The sequence below is a fragment of the Nansenia antarctica genome (genome assembly GCF_963989245.1).
Source record: "Nansenia antarctica genome assembly, chromosome: 8".
In the NCBI taxonomy this organism is placed as follows: domain Eukaryota; kingdom Metazoa; phylum Chordata; class Actinopteri; order Argentiniformes; family Microstomatidae; genus Nansenia; species Nansenia antarctica.
Genome location: NC_137678.1, coordinates 20,395,923 through 20,417,173, shown reverse-complemented (window position 1 = coordinate 20,417,173; position 21,251 = coordinate 20,395,923).

Sequence of the window (21,251 nt, the reverse complement as noted above, 5' to 3'; positions counted from 1 at the left end):
TACTAGCCAAGGCATGTGCTATTTTCACTCACGCTTTGGCGCGAAAGCGAAGAGGTGCCGCTCCCCTTGCAACTACAGCTCGGCGGGAAACGGCAATGCCTGCGCTCTGTAGTGGCTATGAGCGTGGGCACAACAAACCAGCTACTATTCATCAGAGACACTCTCTCCGGGTGCAAATTCCTCTGTGACACCGGTGCTCAGAGGAGCGTCCTGCCTGCGACAGTGGATGACACCGCCAGGGGAGGTCATGGCCCACATTTAAAGTCCGCTAACGACACCCCCATCCGCACCTATCGCACGAAAGCTGTAGACCTATGTTTCGGGGGTCAGCGGTTTACATGGGACTTCGTCACGGCCGACATCTCTTTCCCCCTCCTCGGTGCAGATTTCCTATGCGCTCACGGACTGCTCGTGGACGTCAAGAACAACCGCCTGGTGGACGCACTGACATTCTCCTCACTTGCATGTGTCCGCGGTGAGGCGACATACGGCGGTCTCTCCAGCTCACTCTCAGAGGGTGACAACTATCAGCACCTGCTCAGCGAGTTCCCCAGCTTGACACAGCCCACATTTTCCGCCACCACTACCAAACATGGGGTGGAGCACCACATAGAGACCAAGGGCGCCCCCATCTACGCTAGGGCCCGGCTAGCAGTCGCTAAGTCTGAGTTCGCCAACATGGAGCGCCTTGGTATCATCCGCCGCTCAGACAGCCCATGGGCCTCACCGCTACACATCGTGCCGAAACCAGACGGAGGATGGCGACCGTGTGGCGACTACCGCCGCCTCAACGACGCTACGACACCCGACCGCTACCCAGTCCCCCACACAGGGTTTCCGTTAACCGGTAATTACCGGTCTTTGTCCGGTAAAATTTGTTGAAGTCCGACAAATTGAAAACTCGTCGGACATAATGTCCGGTGAAAATAATTCCCTCTAAGCACAATTTGAATACAATTCGCTAAAGTTCACATTCTGATTCCTTCTATTTTAAAAAAGACGAATATATAGGCTATGTATTTCTTTTATTATGATATGATTTGACACCAGCATGATGATGACTCCTAATGTGTAGGCTGGCCTATGCGAAACAGCGGTTGTTTCCGGTGTGCGCTATAACTCGTGCACAATCGAGTCGAGGCAGAGAGGAGGATAGCGATGTTTCTCTCTGTGATAGTGTGATTATGCAAGCCTTTTCTGAAAGGGATGAGAACCCGATTGTTTCAGCTTCTCACAGGGAGAAAGTGGTAGAGTTACCATCCTCCCCGAGTCCTACCATACCATCCGCTGACAGCCTATCTCTGCCTGTAACCGGCGAGCGATTGCGTGTCGCTCAAGTAGCTGATCAGTCATTAAACAAATGTTTTTTACATGCAGCTAGTGAGGAATCTGAAATAGGGGGCAACGTAGTTTATTTCCTTAACGATGGGATATTAATGCGTAAATGGTCTCCTCCTAATGCAAATGGTTGTGAGTGGAAATTGTGGAATACTGTAAAACAAGTGGTTGTGCCTGTGGGTTATAGACAACAGGTGTTATCTGTAGCACATGAGAGCCAGTGGTCAGGACATTTAGGTATAACTAAAACTTATCAGCTGATATTGAAACATTTCTTTTGGCCCGGACTGAAGGCGGATGTTGCCAAGCACTGCCGCTGTTGCCATACTTGTCAGATGGCGGATAAGCCTAATCAATCCATTCCACCCGCACCATTGCATCCCATTCCTGCTATAGGGGAGCCATTTGAACGTGTAATAATTGATTGTGTTGGACCTTTGCCTAGGACTAAAAGTGGAAGTCAGTATTTGCTCACTATTATGTGCGCTGCTACTCGTTTTCCCGAAGCTGTTCCATTGCGTAACATATCAGCCAGCTCAGTGGTGAAAGCTTTAACAAAGTTTTTTTCCACATTCGGTCTTCCTCTTGTTATACAATCTGACCAGGGCACTAACTTTCAGTCTAAGCTTTTCAAACAAGCCCTAAGAATGTTAGGGGTACGATGTCACGCCAGAAGCCTACATGCTTGCACTGTTCAATAAAATGTTATACATCTAGACATTGTGGTATTTCTTTATATACGTATCCCAGCCTGCCTATCAATTGTTTCTCAATAAACAGTTATGTTCTCCTCATTGTCATACTCCCGAGTCCGATTAAGTATGATTTGACAGGCAGCTAAACGAAATGCCTTCCCAACCAGCGAGACCTGGTTATAGAAATGACGTTGTTTTATTGATAAAAAAAGGGTAAAACTGGAAAGAGAAAATAGAAAACTCACATTAATCCCAAACAATTTAACAAACTTCAGTTAACGTAATGTGGAGTCCGTCCATTGATCGATGCTGTCTGTTCAGTTCCCAGTGAGGCGCCCGTTCAGCGCTGGACATAATGGCATAGCGCGCATGCGAATCATGTTATATTATTATATATTATATAGCTCGCATCTAATCGTATCGGATGAGAAATAGACATTAAATGGCATATATAGGCCGCTACACAACAGTAATCACCGCGACAAACAGCTATATTATATTTTAATATGATGACCGGAATATCTCACGTTTGTCCGGTAAATCGAAATCTTCCCGGACACGATGTCCGGCGGCAATTTTTTCTAACGGAAACCCTGCCCCCACATTCAGGACTTCTCTGCGCATCTGGCGGGTAAGCTGGTTTTCTCAAAGGTGGAACTAGTGCGTGGCTACCACCAAGTCCCTGTGCACCCTTCAGACATTCCCAAAACGGCGGTGATCACGCCGTTCGGGCTATTCGAATTCCTACGCATGCCGTTTGGACTTAAGAATGCAGCCCAGTCCTTTCAGCGGCTAATGGATTCGACGCTCAGAGACATGCCATTCCTATTCGTCTATTTGGACGACATCCTCGTTGCCAGCTCCTCGGAGGAAGAGCACCTGGCACATCTCCGAGACCTCTTCACGAGGCTCAGCCAACATGGCCTGATCATTAACCCGGCGAAGTGTCTGTTCGGGTTACCCTCCATCCAATTCCTTGGGCATCTCATCAACAAAGATGGGGCCGCCCCCCTCCCATCGAAGGTGGAGGCCGTTTCCGCCTTCCCCCGCCCACACACAGCTCGAGCACTCTGAGAGTTTCTCGGAATGGTGACTTTTTATCACCGGTTCATCCACCGTGCAGCCCACACCATGCACCCGCTGTACGAGGCTATGAAGGACAAATCCCCCAACCAGGCCATCGACTGGACGGCCGAGAGGGAAGCCGCCTTCATTGCCACCAAGACCGCCCTAAGCCAGGCCGCCATGTTGGCCCACCCGTCAACCAAGGCCCCTATTGCCATCACCACCGATGCGTCGGACTACGCCGTCGGCGCGGTGCACGAACAATGGGTCGCAGGCGCCTGGCAGCCGCTCGCCTTTTTCAGCCGTCAGTTGACGCCCAGAGAGCGCAAATACAGCGCGTTCGACAGGGAGCTCCTTGGCCTCTTTTTGGCAGTCCGCCACTTCCGGTTCCTGCTGGAAGGCCGTGAGTTCACGGCGTTCGTGGATCACAAACCCCTCACGTTCTCCATGTCCAAGGTGGCCGAGCCTTGGTCTGCCCGCCAGCAACGCCAGCTCTCGTACATATCTGAGTACACCACAGACATCCAACACATCGCTGGCAAGTCCAACTTGGTCGCGGACTGTCTCTCCAGAGCGGTCGTCGGGGCCGTTCAACTGGGTCTCGACTACCTCCGCATGAGTGCGGACCAGGCCTCCGATCACGGGGTCCAGACCCTCAAGAACGCGGACACAGGACTACGCTTGGAGGATGTCGCAGTCGGTGACTCAGGCGCAAAACTGCTGTGCGACTTCTCTACGGGCCGGCCGCGGCCGCTAGTCCCTGTGAACTGGCGCCGGCTCGTTTTTGAGGCTGTACACAACCTCTCCCACCCCGGCAGGAAACCATCCGTGAGATTAGTTTCTGAGAAGTTCGTGTGGCAGGGACTCAAGAAGGAGGTAAGGGGCTGGGTCGACACGTACGTGGCCTGTCAACGCGCCAAAGTACACCGCCATACCAGAGCCCCTTTTGAGCCCTTCACTGTTCCTGAGAGGAGGTTCGACCACGTCAACGTCGACCTTGTGGGACCACTGCCCGCCTCTCACGGCTTCACCTACCTTTTCACCATGGTGGACAGGACGACCCGCTGGCCCGAAGCCGTTCCCCTCTCCTCGACGGCGTCTTCCGACGTGGCCCGTGCGTTCATCGGCACGTGGGTCGCGCGCTTTGGGACCCCGTCTGACCTGTCCTCTGACCGTGGCTCGCAGTTTACCTCGGAACTGTGGAACGCTGTAGCTAGTGGTTTGGGGGTAAAGCTGCACCGCACTACTGCCTATCACCCCCAGGCTAACGGTTTGTGCGAGCGGTTCCACCGCTCAATGAAGGCGGCCCTACTATATAAAATCACCTGCTCGGCTTTAATGACTTAACCGCTATTTAAGAAATTATAATTGTTGCCACCCTCTATCCTCTATACTAGTTTTTGGTGAAACCACGTCTTTGTTTTGAGCGCCAGTGCGCGTTTTATGCACGTGCACGCGAGAAAAAAAAAAACGCGCGCGAAAGATAACCGCTCCGCCACTAATGTGAAAAGTCCTGGAGGAAACACTGACTTGATATTATGATATATATATTATACTTTTTTTATCAGCTGTTAAATCACCACAGCGGTTAATAGAGATAATACCAGATTGAACATTCTTGTAGCCAACTACTCAGCTATTGCAAGCTGTCAATCACCACAGGTGCTTGAAAGCTTGTTGCAGGAATGGACGACGAACGGCTGATCCTTGAGGTCGGAAAATATTATTTTTTATATGCGACAAATGATCGATTGTACCATGATGCCCAGGTGAAGGACCGAGCATGGGGTGAGATCGGGTCCACACTTGGATTATCAGGTAAGATATAATGCTACACATCACAATGCTAACGTCAGCTAGCTACATATGATTTTCAATGTTGGATGAGCAGCTAACGTTAGCTAGATAGTTAGCTAGCTAGCCTATGAGCTTATGATATAAGTGCATAACAACTGTAAAGCCGGTAGTTTAGTTTTTAAGTTAGCCAACTGCTTGTGGGCTCTATGAATAAGATAAGATAAACTAGATAGACTTGAATAAATACAGATACTTAAAAGTAGAGATCACACTGCTATGAACGTTTATTTTGTATGTATTTACAATAAACACTAACCAGCCATATGAACAACATTCATGCTATATCATATTCATATTATGAAGAGGGTCCGGACAGCAATCATTTCAGACAAGTGGTGTAATGCTAAATGGATGCATTTGCTTGGAGGAAAAAGGAGAATTATCTAGGTAGGCTATATGGAAAATTACGTAATATTTTTGCGAGGATTATTAATATTATTGTAGCACTACACCTGTTTCATACTGTTTACTGTTAGGCTGGCTGGCACTGGACCCAAGGAGGTGACTCTGAGACAGCGTATGCAAGGAGCCCGTGGGCGCGTTTATTCAAAAACAGGGGAGGGCAATGCGTGAAGTGTGTGGTGCGTTTAGTGGGATGGTTGTGGGGTGTGTATCTAAACTATGTGTGCGGAATGCAGACTAAGTGTCACTAACGTGGGTGCGGGGAATGGTAGGCGGGTGTGTTGAGAGTGTGTGTGCAGTCAAGGGTGAAATTATTCCCGTATACAAAAAATGACAGTGGAGCAGGTAGAACGTTGACGGTGACGCAACGCAGTAAGTGGAGCTTGGACAACGGGAAGTTGACGCAACGCCGATGGCGAGGTGACGCAACGCAGTAGGTGGAGCTTGGCCGTAAGTGGCAGTGTGAGGGGAGTGGAAAGTGGTTCACCTTCAAACAGGGTGTGAGATTCATTTTACACTAGAGACTACCAATGTTGTTAATACTCCGAAAGGAACTTGTACTCAAAACGCATGAAACATGATTCTTGGAACTGTAAATAATTATTATTTAAATTATTGTTAAATAATTGTTGGTGTAGTGCATTTTGGCAGTCAAAATTAATAAAATCATCTATCTAATCATCTACATTTATCATGTACTTGCACACACACATTGGGTAAGTATTATTGATCTATGAAACCTAATATACACAATATAAATCAATCGTACAGAATTCCTGAAACCATCTCTGATGATACTGTATGTCCTGTGTGGTTCATGGTCCCTATTGTTTTGTTCTCTTCCCACCTGCATTTGAAATGCCGTAGCTACCCCCTCGAAAACAAGACGATGCATCTCAAGGGATTTAATCCTGTCATCAGAATTTCAAAGAAATAAATCAAATACGGTCTTTGTCTCAACAGAAGGAGTGCTCAGTGTCAAGTGCTGACATAGAGACACAGTACCAGGAAAACCCTCAGGGATCCATGTCCTTCACTCTCAACTTGTTTTATTGCCGGCGACTTTAATCACTGTAAGCTTGAGTCTGCGCTGCCTGGATTCACGCAGTATGTTAAGTGTAACACGCGAGGTGAACGAATCCTTGATAAATGTTATGGCAATGTTAAGGACGCCTACACTGCCAGGGCTAAACCCCCGTTAGGTAACTCCGACCACAATGTTGTCCAGCTAATTCCCACGTATAAATCTCTGCTTAAAAGTAGCAAACCCCAAGTTAAAACAGTTCATGTCTGGAATGATGATGGCATTGAAACCCTAAAAGGCTGCTTTTCCTGTACCGAAAGGGACCTCTTTCACGGTCTGGACCTTGAAGAGGCTACTGACACCATTACAGATTATATAAAGTTTTGCAGAGATAACGTGTTACCCCTGAAATCTATAACTGTGTACCCTAACAACAAATCCCATATCACGAAGGAAATCAAAAGGTGCATAGTTCAGAAGAGAATTGCATTCAGGAATAAGGATCTTTTGGCCATGAGGAACATCCAAAAAGAACTGAATCACAAATTAAAGGGGGCCAAGAGGAAACAGAAAGAGACATTTGAATCCCACTGCTCTTCTATGAACACAAAAAAACTATGGGACTCCATGAAATATATGACTAACATGGCCCCAGCTAAAAGGTGCCTTAGTGTCCTAAACGAGGGTGAAAAAGCCAATGAACTTAACCATTTTTATGCCAGGTTTGAGACTGCCGACTTCTCGATGGAGCAAACAGTGGCTCTTCAGGCGCTGCCTGAGTTGGAAGCAAGTATCACCATTGAGCAGCGCGAGGTACAGAGACTGTTCTCTAACACCCGCCCTAGGAAGTCCTCTGGACCGGATGGCATCTCTGGGCTCATGCTAAAGTCCTGCAGTGAGGAGCTGGCTGAGGCCTGGTGTCCTATCTTCCAGAAGTCTCTGGACTCTCACACTGTTCCGTCCATCTGGAAAGACGCTATCATTATTCCTGTTCCTAAGAAGGCTAGCTGCAAGGAAAATAATGACCTGCGACCAGTCGCTTTGACTTCTGTTGTAATGAAATGTTTTGAAAAATTCATTATATGTAAAGTGAAAAATGCAGTCAGTTGCTCCCTGGACCCTTTTCAGTTTGCTTATAGATGTAATACAGGTACAGATGATGCAACCTCAGCCATGGTGCACTTCATATCTAAGCACTTAGAGGACCCTACCTCCTATGTCCGACTCCTATTTGTTGATTTCAGTTCTGCTTTTAACACGATACAGCCTCACCTTTTAATTGAGAAGTTAAATGGGCTTAATGTCCCCCCCCTCATTATAAAATGGTATCACTCCTTTTTAACTAACCGCACACAGCGGGTCAGTGTTAATGGCACTCTTTCGGAACCCAGAACCATAAGCACTGGTGCTCCACAGGGTATAGTCAGTTCCCCTGTGCTCTTTACTTTATACACAAACGAGTGCAGAAGCACCTACCCTAGCAATCGCATCATAAAATTCTCGGATGACACTGCCATCCTTGCTTTAATTAAAAAGGACAGTGACCTAATTGACTATTATTCTGAAATCCAGAGGTTTGTTAAATGGTGTGATGTTAACTGTCTGGTTTTAAATGTTAAGAAGACTGAGGAGATGGTGTTCGACCCCAGAGGTGTTGGGGACCACAGGCCTGTGGTCATCCACAAACAATCCATCTCTCAGGTCGCCTCTTACAAGTATCTTGGGGTTTTCATTGACAACTCACTCACCTGGAGCACTCATGTAGACAGCCTTTGTAGCAGATTACAACAACGACTACACTTCCTACGCCGCCTTAGAGTTCATGGTGTTGACCAAAAATGGATGCTACTCTTCTACCAGTCTGTCTTAGAGAGTCTCATCAGATACGGCATTACATCTTGGTTTGGTAACCTATCTGTACAACTAAGGTCCAAACTGGTCCGACTGATACAGACTGCATGGAAGATCATAGGGGTGAAAGACCACTCATCCCTGCAGTCTATTTTTGAACAGGCTACTCTCAGACAGGCTAATAGAATTCTCATGAATCCCTCCCATGTCCTACATGCAGAGTATGAACTGCTGCCCTCTGGGAGGAGGTTCAGAGTCCCCCGCGCTAGACTAAATAGATTTAAAAATTATTTTATTCCCGTTTCTGTTAAACTTTTAAACTGCACCAGATGAATGTGAACATATCTTGCTTATCGTTTTATTTCCACTCTTGTTTTAATCAGGGCTGCCTTCTGTTTGTGTGTTAACATTCTGTATTGTCTGTTGCTCTTTGTTGGCTGCTGTGGGGTGCAAGCCCAATACAAATTTCCCAGTGATGGGACAATAAAGTGACTTTTGACTTTTGACTTTTGACAGGCAGCCCTACAAGCTGGACTTCCCAGGTACAGCCGGGACACAGTGTGGACAGGGTTGTTTAATAGCAGGCCAAGTTGAAATGTAGATTGTCAAGTCGTGAGCTTAGAATGATTAGGTTCTATCTCCGTTTAGGGTAGTTCAGAGATATTGAGCGTCAAAGTTTTTACATTCCATTATGTTTTGTGAGATGGAACCTTTGTATTTTATGAATTACTAACTCAAAAATGTCAACATTTTAAAAATAACACCACACAGGCATTAATAAACACCTAATGGATCAGATTATGTAAAAACCTCAATTTTGACCAAAAATGGAGATAGAACCTTATAATTCTAACGTCACAAAGTGTTACCATGCTGACCATAAGATCCATCCTGAAGTAAATAAGTGTTATTCAAACTTTTTTCAGTAAATCATCCACTGATGTCCAAACATGCAGCACATACTGTGCTGTACTGTAGCAGTATGCAGTGTTTTTATTAAGCACAATGGAACTGATGACAGAGACTAGACTGTGATTGTGATCAATTCTAAAAGTAGTCAATCATTGTTGAGGGTATTGTTTGATAAACGATAAGATGTGTAGGGTTCATTACTGCCATAAGAGTTTAAAGCGTTTACAAATGTGTTTCTCCTTTGCAGCCATGACTCAAACCAGCTTAACTACACAGAGGACACGCAGGATCAGGCGTGTTTAGATCATCTGCACAGAAGAGCTGTACAACACACGCTGCCTCAGGAAGGCCTCCAAGATCTCCAGAGACCCATCCCACCCTGGGAACGAACGCTTTGTTTGGCTGCCCTCGGGCAGGCGGTTCAGGACCATGTCTGCAAGGACAAATAGACTGAAGCTCAGCTTCTACCCCAGGGCCTTTCAGGCCCTGAACACAGCAAAGACCTAGGTTCTAGGCCCTGGACAATCTAGACAATTTGATGGCAGCTACTAGATTGGAATCAAGTGCAATACTGAAACACAACTGTGAACATTTCAAACCTGCAATCTGCGACACTTTAAATGAATGTGCAATAATACTATGTATGTGCAATATGACAACCCTCGGGTACATAAGGTTCAGAGATAGGAAATGTTAGGATATTTATAGCATAGCATAGAGTACAGCACAGTGTTTTATTTGTATAGTATAGTATCGTGGATAGTGTATATAGCAGGGATTAAAGCAAAAAAAAATCTCCTGACTGAAAATGTGTTCAAGCCAAGTCATATTCTAATTTTAACCTCCACTATATGTTTGTATTTTATAACGTTAGCGTTTTAAGGGAAGAAGATTCTTTTGAACAGCTTTTCTATTGCTAGTTTGCTTTTATGCGATATCAATGCTGTTTTCAATTCATGAAATAAAACTGATTCTTATTGCAAGGGTTGACTCTGACATACAAATAATCAACCATCTACATAACTTTTCAGTGCAAGTTTTTTATTTACATTGTGCCAACGGAGCAAGCTTACAACTTGAACAAGGAACTAAAAACACAAAAAAACACATGAACTGAATGTGTCTTGTATTGCACTTAATCCACACGTCTTCTGCATCCAGAGGTTCCTCTAGTCTTTGGTGTCTGCAATCAGCCAGTTTCTGTGCAGGTAAAAGAAACATATGATGTTAAGACTATGGAATGCTACTGTATGCATACTGACATTTTTGTCAGGTTAATAGTAAGACCCACCTTTAGATGGCAGCTGTCTAGTATAACACCACACAAACACAGTTTTTGTTTTGAAGTGAGCGATCACTGAAAAAGACCAAAACAGCATTAAATAATACTAAGTGTAATACTTACTATAGTGCTTTTCACTTTTTCTGCTTTTTGGCAGTGAAGTGATATGCCTGAAGCTCGGCTACACCTGATGTCCGTTTCAGGGTTTCTTCTGTGGGACCAGCTTTGACTCCAGGAGTGGAGGAGGAGGAGGAGGAGGAGGAGGAGGAGGCTCTAGATGATGAAGTGGCTCTGACTCCAGGAGTGGAGGAGGAGGCTCTATGATGAAGTGGCTCTGACTCCAGGAGTGGAGGAGGAGGATTTTGAGGCTGTAGCAGGTGAAGTGGCTTTGACTCCAGGAGTGGAGGAAGAGGAGGAGGAGGCTCTATGATGAAGTGGCTCTGACTCCAGGAGTGGAGGAGGAGGATTTTGAGGCTGTAGCAGGTGAAGTGGCTTTGACTCCAGGAGTGGAGGAGGAGGAGGAGGTGGAGGCTCTAGATGATGAAGTGGCTCTGACTCCAGGAGTGGAGGAGGAGGAGGAGGCTCTAGATGATGAAGTGGCTTTGACTCCAGGAGTGGAGGAGGAGGAGGAGGCTCTAGTTGATGAAGTGGCTCTGACTCCAGGAGTGGAGGAGGAGGAGGCTCTAGATGATGAAGTGGCTCTGACTTCAGGAGTGGAGGAGGCTCTAGAATATGATGCAGTGGCTCTGACTCCAGGGATGGCGAAGGAGTATTGGCTCTGACACCAGGAGTGGAGGAGGAGGAGGAGGAGGAGGTGGAGGCTCTAACAGGTGAAATGGCTCTGACTCCAAGAGTGGAGGAGGAGGCTTTTGCAGGAGCAGAAGAGGTGGAACCTTTCTTTAACTTTTCTGTTACTTTTCTTACCCTAACTGCTGAGAGGACTTTCACAGCTTCCATCAGTTTCCTTTCCTTTTGCTTGTCAATATTCTCCTTCTTCTTCTTCAGGTGACTTTGGTATCTCTCATAAGAAGACAGGCACAAGCTCCTCAGTGCAGGGCTGATTTCCATTTTGGAGGCCGTTTTCCCTGTTGCCTTCATGTGGGACTTGATAATGGCTAAGCCTTCATATGCCTCAATGTTCAGCCTGACCCTGTCTTTTTCTATGATGTCATCCATGATGTTAAATGATCCTTCGACAAGAGGGCTTCACTGGCTTCAATGACAGAAGGGCCTTTACCAACTTCCCTAAGATGGGGAATCTCATCCCTCCTTCGTGCGTCTTCATGGCCAAGATCCTACTCCACCAGTCAACATCGATTCGTTCGGTATTCTCCTCAAAGTGTTTGGCCTGTGCTCCTAAATCTGCGTCAATCTGGTAGGCTCGCACCTCTTCATTCAGTTGACCAAGCTCCTCAGATTTCACTGCATTTGGCAAGGCCTTGGCTAAGGTGTTGAATGCCCCTTGGACCGATTCATGGAGAATCAATGATGGTGTCAGCGCAGACAAAGAGGTGATGATGTGGTTGTTGAGGGGAAGGTTTTTCAGGAGGTATGTTGCTGCATTGATGTAGCCTTCTCTGAGAGAGCTGTAGAGGTTCTGCACCCAGGGCCTTTTCTCCACTCTAGCCTTGTTTAAGGTAGAGAAGCTGAATCTCCCCACAGACAACCTTTGGTCAGGGTACTGCAGGTCTCTCTTCTGAACATCAAGCTTCAACAAGCCCTTCACACTCAGGGGGATGTAAACAGGCTTCATGAACTTGGAGAGAAGTTCCCTGACCAGTAGCATCATTTTGGCATGCAGTGCGTGGAGCATGGGCTTTTCATGCTGCAACTTTTTCAGGAACACCTGGAAAGTTGGAAGTACACCTGAAAATCACAATTAAGCCTGATTAGAAAAGTCACTGAATATGTTTTACTATTCTTTCCTGATCACAAACATAGTAATGTAACATACTCAGATTCCATTACAGGAAAAATATGCAACAATAAATAAATCGATAAGACATCTCTGTACATTTCTTTCCACTTCAAAAGTGACTGAGCTAGGGCTGCACAATATAGGGTAAACGTCCCTATTAAGCCCACTTGCAACTCCTGAAAAAACTGCATCATTATTTTTACTGTGTGATGTTTCTTCCAATGAAGCTGCTTCTTTCCTACATGCCAGGTCAGCCAATCAGATTTACTGATCTTAAGTTAGATAAGTAAATCTGTAACACGTGCCTGCATGCCAGTTTTTTTTAATGTATCACAATAGGCCTATATATTGCAGTGAAAAAGAATATTGCAATGTCAGTTTTTTCCAATATCACCCAGCCCGAGAACATACCTCTGTATAAATCAATCAAGGCTGTGAGCTTGTTGAACTCTGAGAAAAGCATACAGATGCGTGTCTTCCGGTTTTGGTTGACATCAGTTCCGGTCCCTGCAGATTTTGCCATTTGCTGTTGCAGAACCGTGATCCTTGCCTTCTCATCAGATGTAACTGCATGCTGATCAAGAACCTGGTTCAGGAGCCATCTGCATCACAAAAAGCATATAATTATACAGTTGGGGGAACAGGAATGCTATATTTGCTCTGATTTATTTAATTAGATTTTGCAAATGGGGCCTGCTAGTACAGAGAAAACAGACATAAAAAGAGAATGCTAATGCTATTGTACCTGTATTTGTGCTGATCTTGAGGAGACAGGAAGCTGTAGAAGTGCACAATCAATGGATCCATAAGCTCCCGTATTCTGTTGCACACATCCAGCATTTGGAGGAACCTGCTGCTGATGGGACGGATCAAGCTCTTCTTCTCCAAATGGAGCAAGGACTGAAACTCGCCAAAAAGCTCCTTCTGTTTGGGGAATTTTTCTACATCATAGTAGACATCAGAGCAAAATTTGTCCACAAATCCCTGGAAAGGCTTCAAAAGGGCCTTGGTTGCATTTGAGACCATGTGAACCGTGTCTCCGTGATGTCCAGAAGTGATGGATTTTCTTTTCGGATTTGTGTCTCCACTCCAGACCTTTTCCCTCTCATCACATTGCAGTTATTCAGCAGTATAGCAACAACCTGATTCCAGTTCAGGTTGTATGACTGGAGGATATCTGTCAGTGTGTGTGTGAGGGTTGAGGCATCTGCGATGTTAACTATCCTTGAGGCCAGATGCTGGGTCAACACTTTCCCCATATCCTCATCGAAGTACCTTACAAGAACATTAAGGATCCTGTCCATGTTACCATCTGTTGCCTCATCTGCATTTAAAGAAAACATCTTTGTTTTCAGTCTAGTTGACAATTTGTTTTTCTGATGAGCAGCAATGCCGTGTGTGGACATGTAAGAGGCGTGGGCATTGGACATGGACAATCTTGAAAGTGCACTCTGGTCTTCGGCAACCGATAGGATGAGGTCAACTAGTGGTTGCGAGATCGTGAATGACAGGTCATGCTCTGCTATGAATGAACATATGCGCACTTTATGATTGCACACACGGTCGGTCATAGATACCTTTACCTCTGTTGTTGTGGTTGTCGTGTGACGGGGTGTATCTTTGCATGAATCACTCTCAGCTGGATGGCTCACGTTCATTTATTCTGTAGAAAACAGTGCATCATATTCTGGACACGGGACTTGCAGGGTCATCGAGCTAAATTCGCATCAGTGGTTAAGAATGAACTGAGGGAGATCACGTTACGTCCCGTGCAATTGCACTGTCCAGCTGTATTTACACGGCATCCGGGTCACGGATACACCCCGGATATACGCCTACGGATACACCACGTCATTAAACCCATAGAGGGCGCAGTTTAGCTCTATTTTAGCTATAATTGAACTTTGAACTTTCTACTCCGTTACATACACCCCCCTTAAATTATACTAAAATGGGGCAACAGCATGAAAACCGGAGGACAGTAAAAAAATAAAACAGGAGCGAAAAAACAAACAAATGACAAAACAAAAAAAACAATGTGGATCTCAAGCACTGATGTACCAAAACTCAACATTATAAGTTCTTCCATAAGAAGTGTGTAAGGACAGATTGGTACCAAAACCCGTACTTATCACAGAGGAGAAAGAGATGCCATCTACATCCCACAGTTGTACATAACTTTGCCCTTACAAGAGAATCTCATGACTCTAGGTCACGACTCAGACCGGAAGCAAAATAAATAAAGAAAAAAAACTGGATGCACTACGCCCCTACATAGACGCCGCAATGAAACTAAATGCAGAACCTATGAAAGGCTCAGTACTCCCTTTAAGCATCTGCCCTGACATCTCACAAATAAGCCTATTTGGGTTCCTAACACTCCTCCCACATCTCGTGACAACTGATGGAACTTGAGCACTCTGTGAACGTGTGCAAACTACCTGCTCCGGCTCAACCTCAACTAGAACTGGGAGGTCACCATGGGCATCACATCTAGCTTCAGGTGAGTGTACTGTGTCACATACTGTGTCAGGGGGATAATCAGTGTGGCAGTCAGGTACAGAGTCATCAGGAACACTATCCAGCAACTCATCTGGTCGGTCTTCCTTCGAGGCATTCGGCACGGGCATAGTCCCTCCGTCAGCTTCTTCCTCATGGATGCTCTCTGCCCCCGCGTGCTCAGGCGACTCCAAGACCCAGTCCCTGGTGCGCAACCGAGAGGCCTCTTCAACATCAGAGGTGACAGAGCCCTGAACACTGGCACAGGAAGCTATAGACTGCGACTCCTCTAGGGATGCCGGGTTCCCATCTTGTTCCGGAACTGTCAAGAAGTCAACCGGAAGCAGCATGTTCCTGTGTACAACCTTCTCTCTATTCGTGACAACATCTCTGATCCTGTACACGTTGATCCCTGATGGCATTCCTTTGAGCAATCTGTGCTGCTTCAGAAAGGTCTCTCGTCAGATGTTGCACAAACTCATGACGACTGACAACGGCAGCATCCTCCAGCACATGATGAAACATGACATCCACGGGCAGCCGTGGGACCCGTCCGAACATCAGGTAGAATGGCGCGAAGCCCGTGGTCTCATGCACAGTGGAGTTGTAGCAGAAGGTCAGCGTCTGGAGCATCTGTGGCCACCTGGACTTGCTCAGTGGAGGGAGAGCCCTTATCATGCCCCCTAGGGTCCTGTTGAACCTCTCTGTGACGTCGTTGCCCATGGGGTGGTATGGAGTCGTATGGGACTTATGCACACCTGCCATCTCTAGTAGATCTTTTAGAAGCCGACTCTCAAAGTTAGCTCCCTGATCCGAATGGATTCTTTTGGGGAACCCATATATGCAAAAAAACTTGTCCCATAGACAGCGGTCAACTTGTTTCGCAGTCTGGTTCCGACAGGGGAAGGCAAGAGCTACTTTAGAAAAATGGTCCGTAACAACAAGAACATCAATGGTCTTCTTGTCGCTCTGCTCTGCGGTCCAAAAATCGATGCACACTAAGTCCATAGGAGCTGAAGTGCGGATGCTCTCAAGGGGTGCTCGGGCATGTGGTTCAGGAGTCTTCCCCAAAATACATCTCTGACAGAAGAATCGTTCACTGGCCAGAGAGGATGATCTTGAGCGACCCTGGTGGCCAGCAGCATCGTGGACTCCATGCAGGACTTGTCGCTTCAGAGCTTCTGGAGTGACGAACTGAAAGATCCTCTTGTCCCTGATGCGGTCTCTCTTCACACGGTAGAGGAGTCCACTACGCACTCTCAGCTTCTTCCAGTGTTTCAACAGCCTGAGCACACAGCTAGACTCAGCTGCTCTCTCGTGTGCATCTGGTTTCCTATGTCGCTGCATATAAAAGAGAACCCTGCTCACTACAGCATCTTGTTGCTGGAGATTGTGTAATTGACTCTGTGGGATGGCGATGGAAGGGTCTTCCTTGGGCAATTGCAGAGACTCCGGATTAATGTAGGGCAGCTGAGAAACACCCCCAGTACGATGGACGTCCATGACAGCAGACACCTCCTCAGCACTAATGGCACCTCCAGAAGACTCAGGACTCAGGACCTCATCTGTGTCGACATTAGTGTGCTGAACACCTTGACAGTTGGTAGTCAGCCGGAAAGCGTCCTGCACCGTACCAGCCACAACTCCATTCACCTGATCCAGCAAGGACAGGTAAGGCTCCCTCACCAGGCGATGGCTCACACAGGACTTAACAAATGGCTCACGGCTCAGCGCATCAGCGACGATGTTCCTAGGCCCTGGGATATAATTCAGATCGAAATCATATGCAGCAAGTTTGGCCACCCACCTCTGTTCGCATGCATCTAATTTGGGCTTTGTTAGGATGTAGGTCAAGGGGTTGTTATCCGACCACGCTGTGAAATGCACTCCCTTCAGCCAGTGGGAAAACTTCTCGCATACAGCCCACTTCAATGCCAGGAACTCAAGTCGGTGAGCTGGATAGTTCAACTGAGCATGTGACAGCGTCCTACTAGCGAAGGCAACTGGTCTTGCAACTTTATCACCAGGCTGGAGCTGGGAGATGACGGCGCCAATCCCATCGAATGAAGCATCCACTGCTAGGATAAATGGCTTTGCGAAATCAGGATGGGCCAGGGTTACAGAATGCAGGAGATCACGCTTCAATGTCTCGAAAGCATCCCTACACTCGGGCGTCCAGTCAGCTGGTTTGAGCTTTACAAGATTGTGACATTTCTTCACTGGTTTTCTCCCTCTGCGTGCCTTTTCTCCAGCGTTCTGTCCAGAGAGAAGCTTGAATAGGGGTCTGGCCTTAGAGGAACAATCTTCAATGAAGTGCTGATAGTAAAGCATCATGCCCAAGAAGGACCTAATCTTCTTCTGTGAAGGAGACACCCCATCACTGTCCATCAGATCGGATACCTGTACTTAGCTAATGGCTTCAACCTTTCCAGGGTCCGTCTGCACTCCTGACTCATTGATGATATGGCCGAGAAACCGTACTGATTTCCGCAGAAGGTAGCACTTCTTTGGAGCCAATTTGAGATTGTTGTACTTTAAACGAGAGAAAACCATCTCTAGACGCTCGAGTGCCAGCTGTTCTGTAGGAGCGAAGACCATAACATCGTCTAGGTAGCACAATAGACTGGTGAAATTCTGATCCCCAAAGATCGAGAGCATCATCCGCATGAATGTAGCCGGGCTGTTGGACAACCCTTGAGGCATCCGGTTATATTCATGCAGGCCAAAGTGAGAGGAGAACGCAGTGTATTTCTTGTGGTCCTCATGTAAAGGCACGTTGTAGAAACCAGAGGTAAGCTCCATTGTGGAGAAGTAGGCATTACCACCTAGTGCAGCCAGCACGTCAGCCTGATGAGGCAGCGGATGTGCGTCTTTCGTTGTCCTCGCATTTAGCCATCTGAAGTCCGTACAGATGCGCAACCCTCCATCCTTCTTCCACACAAGAACCAAGGGCGAGGCATATTCGCTGTTGGACTTACGAATTATGCCCTTCTCCTCCATGTCGTTGATGGCAGACCTCAGCTTCTCGTAGTGGTTCGGTGGCACTCTGCTTTAGGGCAGGCGAAATGGCCTCTCGTCCACCAGATGTATCTTGTGCACGAAGTCAGACGCCTCACCACAGTCCAACTTGTGGCGTGAAAAGATTGACTCGTATTTCACAACAAGCTGACAAAGCTTCTCTCTCCACAGGTCAGAGACTTCACACGCGTCCAAGTCTAGGTCGCGTAGACCAAGTTCCTCCAGTGCCTTTCTGATGTCTTCTTTGGGCCTTGCTACAGACTCACCAGTCACGGATTGTGGGGAAGACTGAATGTGGTCGGGCGGGGACAGATCTTCAGCGGCAATGCAGGGAAACACGTCCGCCAATTTGGTGTTTCGCTTCAGCACTACCGGCTCACCGGTGGGATTCACAACCTTCATAGGCAGCCATTGGTCGCCCCACATCGGCGTAACAACTCTGCCAACCAGAACTTTATTCGGTCTGCATCTGGACTGAGTTGGTTCCACAACCACCGTACTGCCCTCTGATATAGGTGCCGACACAGGGAGTCTGCCCCATACAAGATGCTCACTATTTGGCTGTAGCATCACACACTGTTGTAGCTTCAGTGTGCCAACCTTCTCAGGCACTGTCTCACCCCTCCATCTCTCTGTATTGGAAAGGAGAGAGAAGAAGTGATGACAGTCCCCATCACTGCCACCACCATGTTCAGATATCAGCCGCCAATAGCTGTCAGTCTTCCTCATCAACTCTAGGATTTTCTTGATGGCATTACTGCCTAGTATCATGTCATCGGTCTGTCCAGGCACCACAAGCATTGGGATGACCATCTTGCAGTCATACACCACCACATCAACATTGTATATTGCCTTAGGTACAACTCGGTGACCACCACATCCTATGATGATGACATCATCAGCGGGGCATCCTCTCAGATCAGGGTTACGCTGCAAGAGACGCGCCTCCGCAGCCTCGCTAAGCGTGCATGCCATAGAATGAATGAATGAATTAATGAATGGACTTGAATGGATAGAACCACTGTCTATCATCGCTCTAAGAGAGACATCTGCAGCGGAGACAGTGGTGTAGAATAAACTATCAGACCTTTGGACTCTGTGTAGACCTTGAAATACTACAGTCTTGTTCGAAGGCGCCCTGGAGATGAATGACTTGTATGTTGACTCACAATCAGCCATTTCATCATTGGGAGAGATATCAACAGGATCTGCACAGTCCTCCCTTGAATGCAGATCTATAAGTTTCCCTGCTGCGCCGACTGGGCACGCCCCTGCATCGGACACTTGGATCTGGGGTGTCCAGGCGAATGGCACTGGAAGCAGAGCCTCTGGTCACGGCAGTGAGTCCAAGCAGAGTGTCTAGCGTCGCCACACACAGCACACGGCAGGTTATTCAGACCCTCAATCCTGGGGGGGCTGGGTCTATACTGCTTGTTTGACATGGCCTTAGCAGGAGCAGACTTCTCCAATAGGACTTTCTCTAGCATTGAGATGATACGTTCAAAGGCCTCTGCCCCCTTGTCTGGGCGAGTATCCTGCTTTTCAGGTGAACACATATAAGTGCCTGACATCTCAACTCTGTTCACTAGCACACCCTCACTGGGCCTTTTACTCACGGCTGCGGCAGCACCGTTTGAGCACACCTGAGTGTGGAACTCGTCAAGTACATCTTGGACCTCTTCAGCAGTCCACTTATCGATCGTCTTTGATCTGAAAGTCATGGCAAGCTCTTTGGATGGACAGTTCCTGATGAACATACGTGTCACCTCCAGGAGAGGGCACTCAAGTGTTTTACCTTGTTCTTTGAGGCGATCAGTGGCAACATCTGCAGCTTGATTGAGGCGTAGCCAGTAGTCATACGCATCCTCACCACTCTTCGGCAGTGTGGTGTAGAAGTCGGCTAGGGGGATAGGTGAACAGGGAACAGCAGCAAAATGCTTACGTAGAAGACCATAGATGGCCTCCGGGTTTTCAGCGACATTAATGCCACTGCTCCTCGTCCCATACTTCACTACATCCTTAGCCCTGCCCCTGAGATGGGTGAATATTTCTTCCGCCTGCTGATCTGCTCTGATGTTCGCCTTCTTCACATAACTCCTCATTATGTCTTCCCACTCACGCACATTCACTGCGTCCTTATCATCCCCTCTGAACGTTGGAGGCTCCTTCACCCTCCTGTGAGGTACCAACTGGACTTGGGACAGGTCTAGACTCTGGGTGGATGTATCAGTGGGCTTGGTCTGTGCATGTGCAGTGCTAAGAGGGGGTAGCGTTGAGTCAAGGCGTGCAAGTATGCTATCTGCCAGCTGTAGACCAACATCTCTAATTATGTCACTCATCTGGCTCACTACATCAGGTAACTGGAAAGCAGAGATTGGGGATGGGGTATCACTGACCTGTGTGCTCGGTGCATGATCAATGTCGTGGCTCTGAGAAGGAACTGTGTCCCCACTAACTGAAAGGGCCCCAGCAGCATCCTGACTACCCACAACATGAACATCACCCCCCTGAACAGGACTATCAAAACTCAACACTGGAATCCCCCTACCTCCACTGAGGAGCATCGCTCTACCCCTCCCAATGCTACTGCTTAGCGGCGTACTGAAACATCCTGGTCTGTAGCTCATGTTGAATTACAATTCAATAAAACAGTACTATACAGACTAATCAGATAAAAGACCAGTAAAGAAAAATGTCACCAAAACAGCAATAAAACTAAAATAAATCACAGATCACATGTGTGATCACATTCATTAATTCAACAAATCACTTGTGCATAACATCAATGAATGAACTGAGTGAAACCATACGCCGCCCACCAGACAGCACGCAGGAGCGGTCCAGCAGAGCGGTCCAGCAGAGTGGTCCAGCAGAATGGTCCCGGGTCAAGGTGAAGAGTTGACTTCAGGTCCATAGGTCACGGCACCAATGTGACGGGGTGTATCTTTGCATGACTCACTCTCAGCTGGATGGCTCACGTTCATTTATTCTGTAGAAAACAGTGCATCAAATTCTGGACACGGGACTTGCAGGGTCATCGAGCTAAATTCGCATCAGTGGTTAAGAATGAACTGAGGGAGATCACGTTACGTCCCGTGCAATTGCACTGTCCAGCTGTATTTACACGGCATCACGGATACACCCCGGATATACCCCTACGGATACACCACGTCATTAAACCCCTAGAGGGCGCAGTTTAGCTCTATTTTAGCTATAATTGAACTTTGAACTTTCTACTCCGTTACAGTCACGCCAGGCAGGGAGGCTGTGTACTGGAGAGCGCGAACGCGAGTCTTGTGGCTAGCTTCTGATTGATGGCGAGCTAGCACCTTTTTCCCATTACTGCCATACTGTAATTTCCTGTGGCATATGGTGCAAAAACACACACCT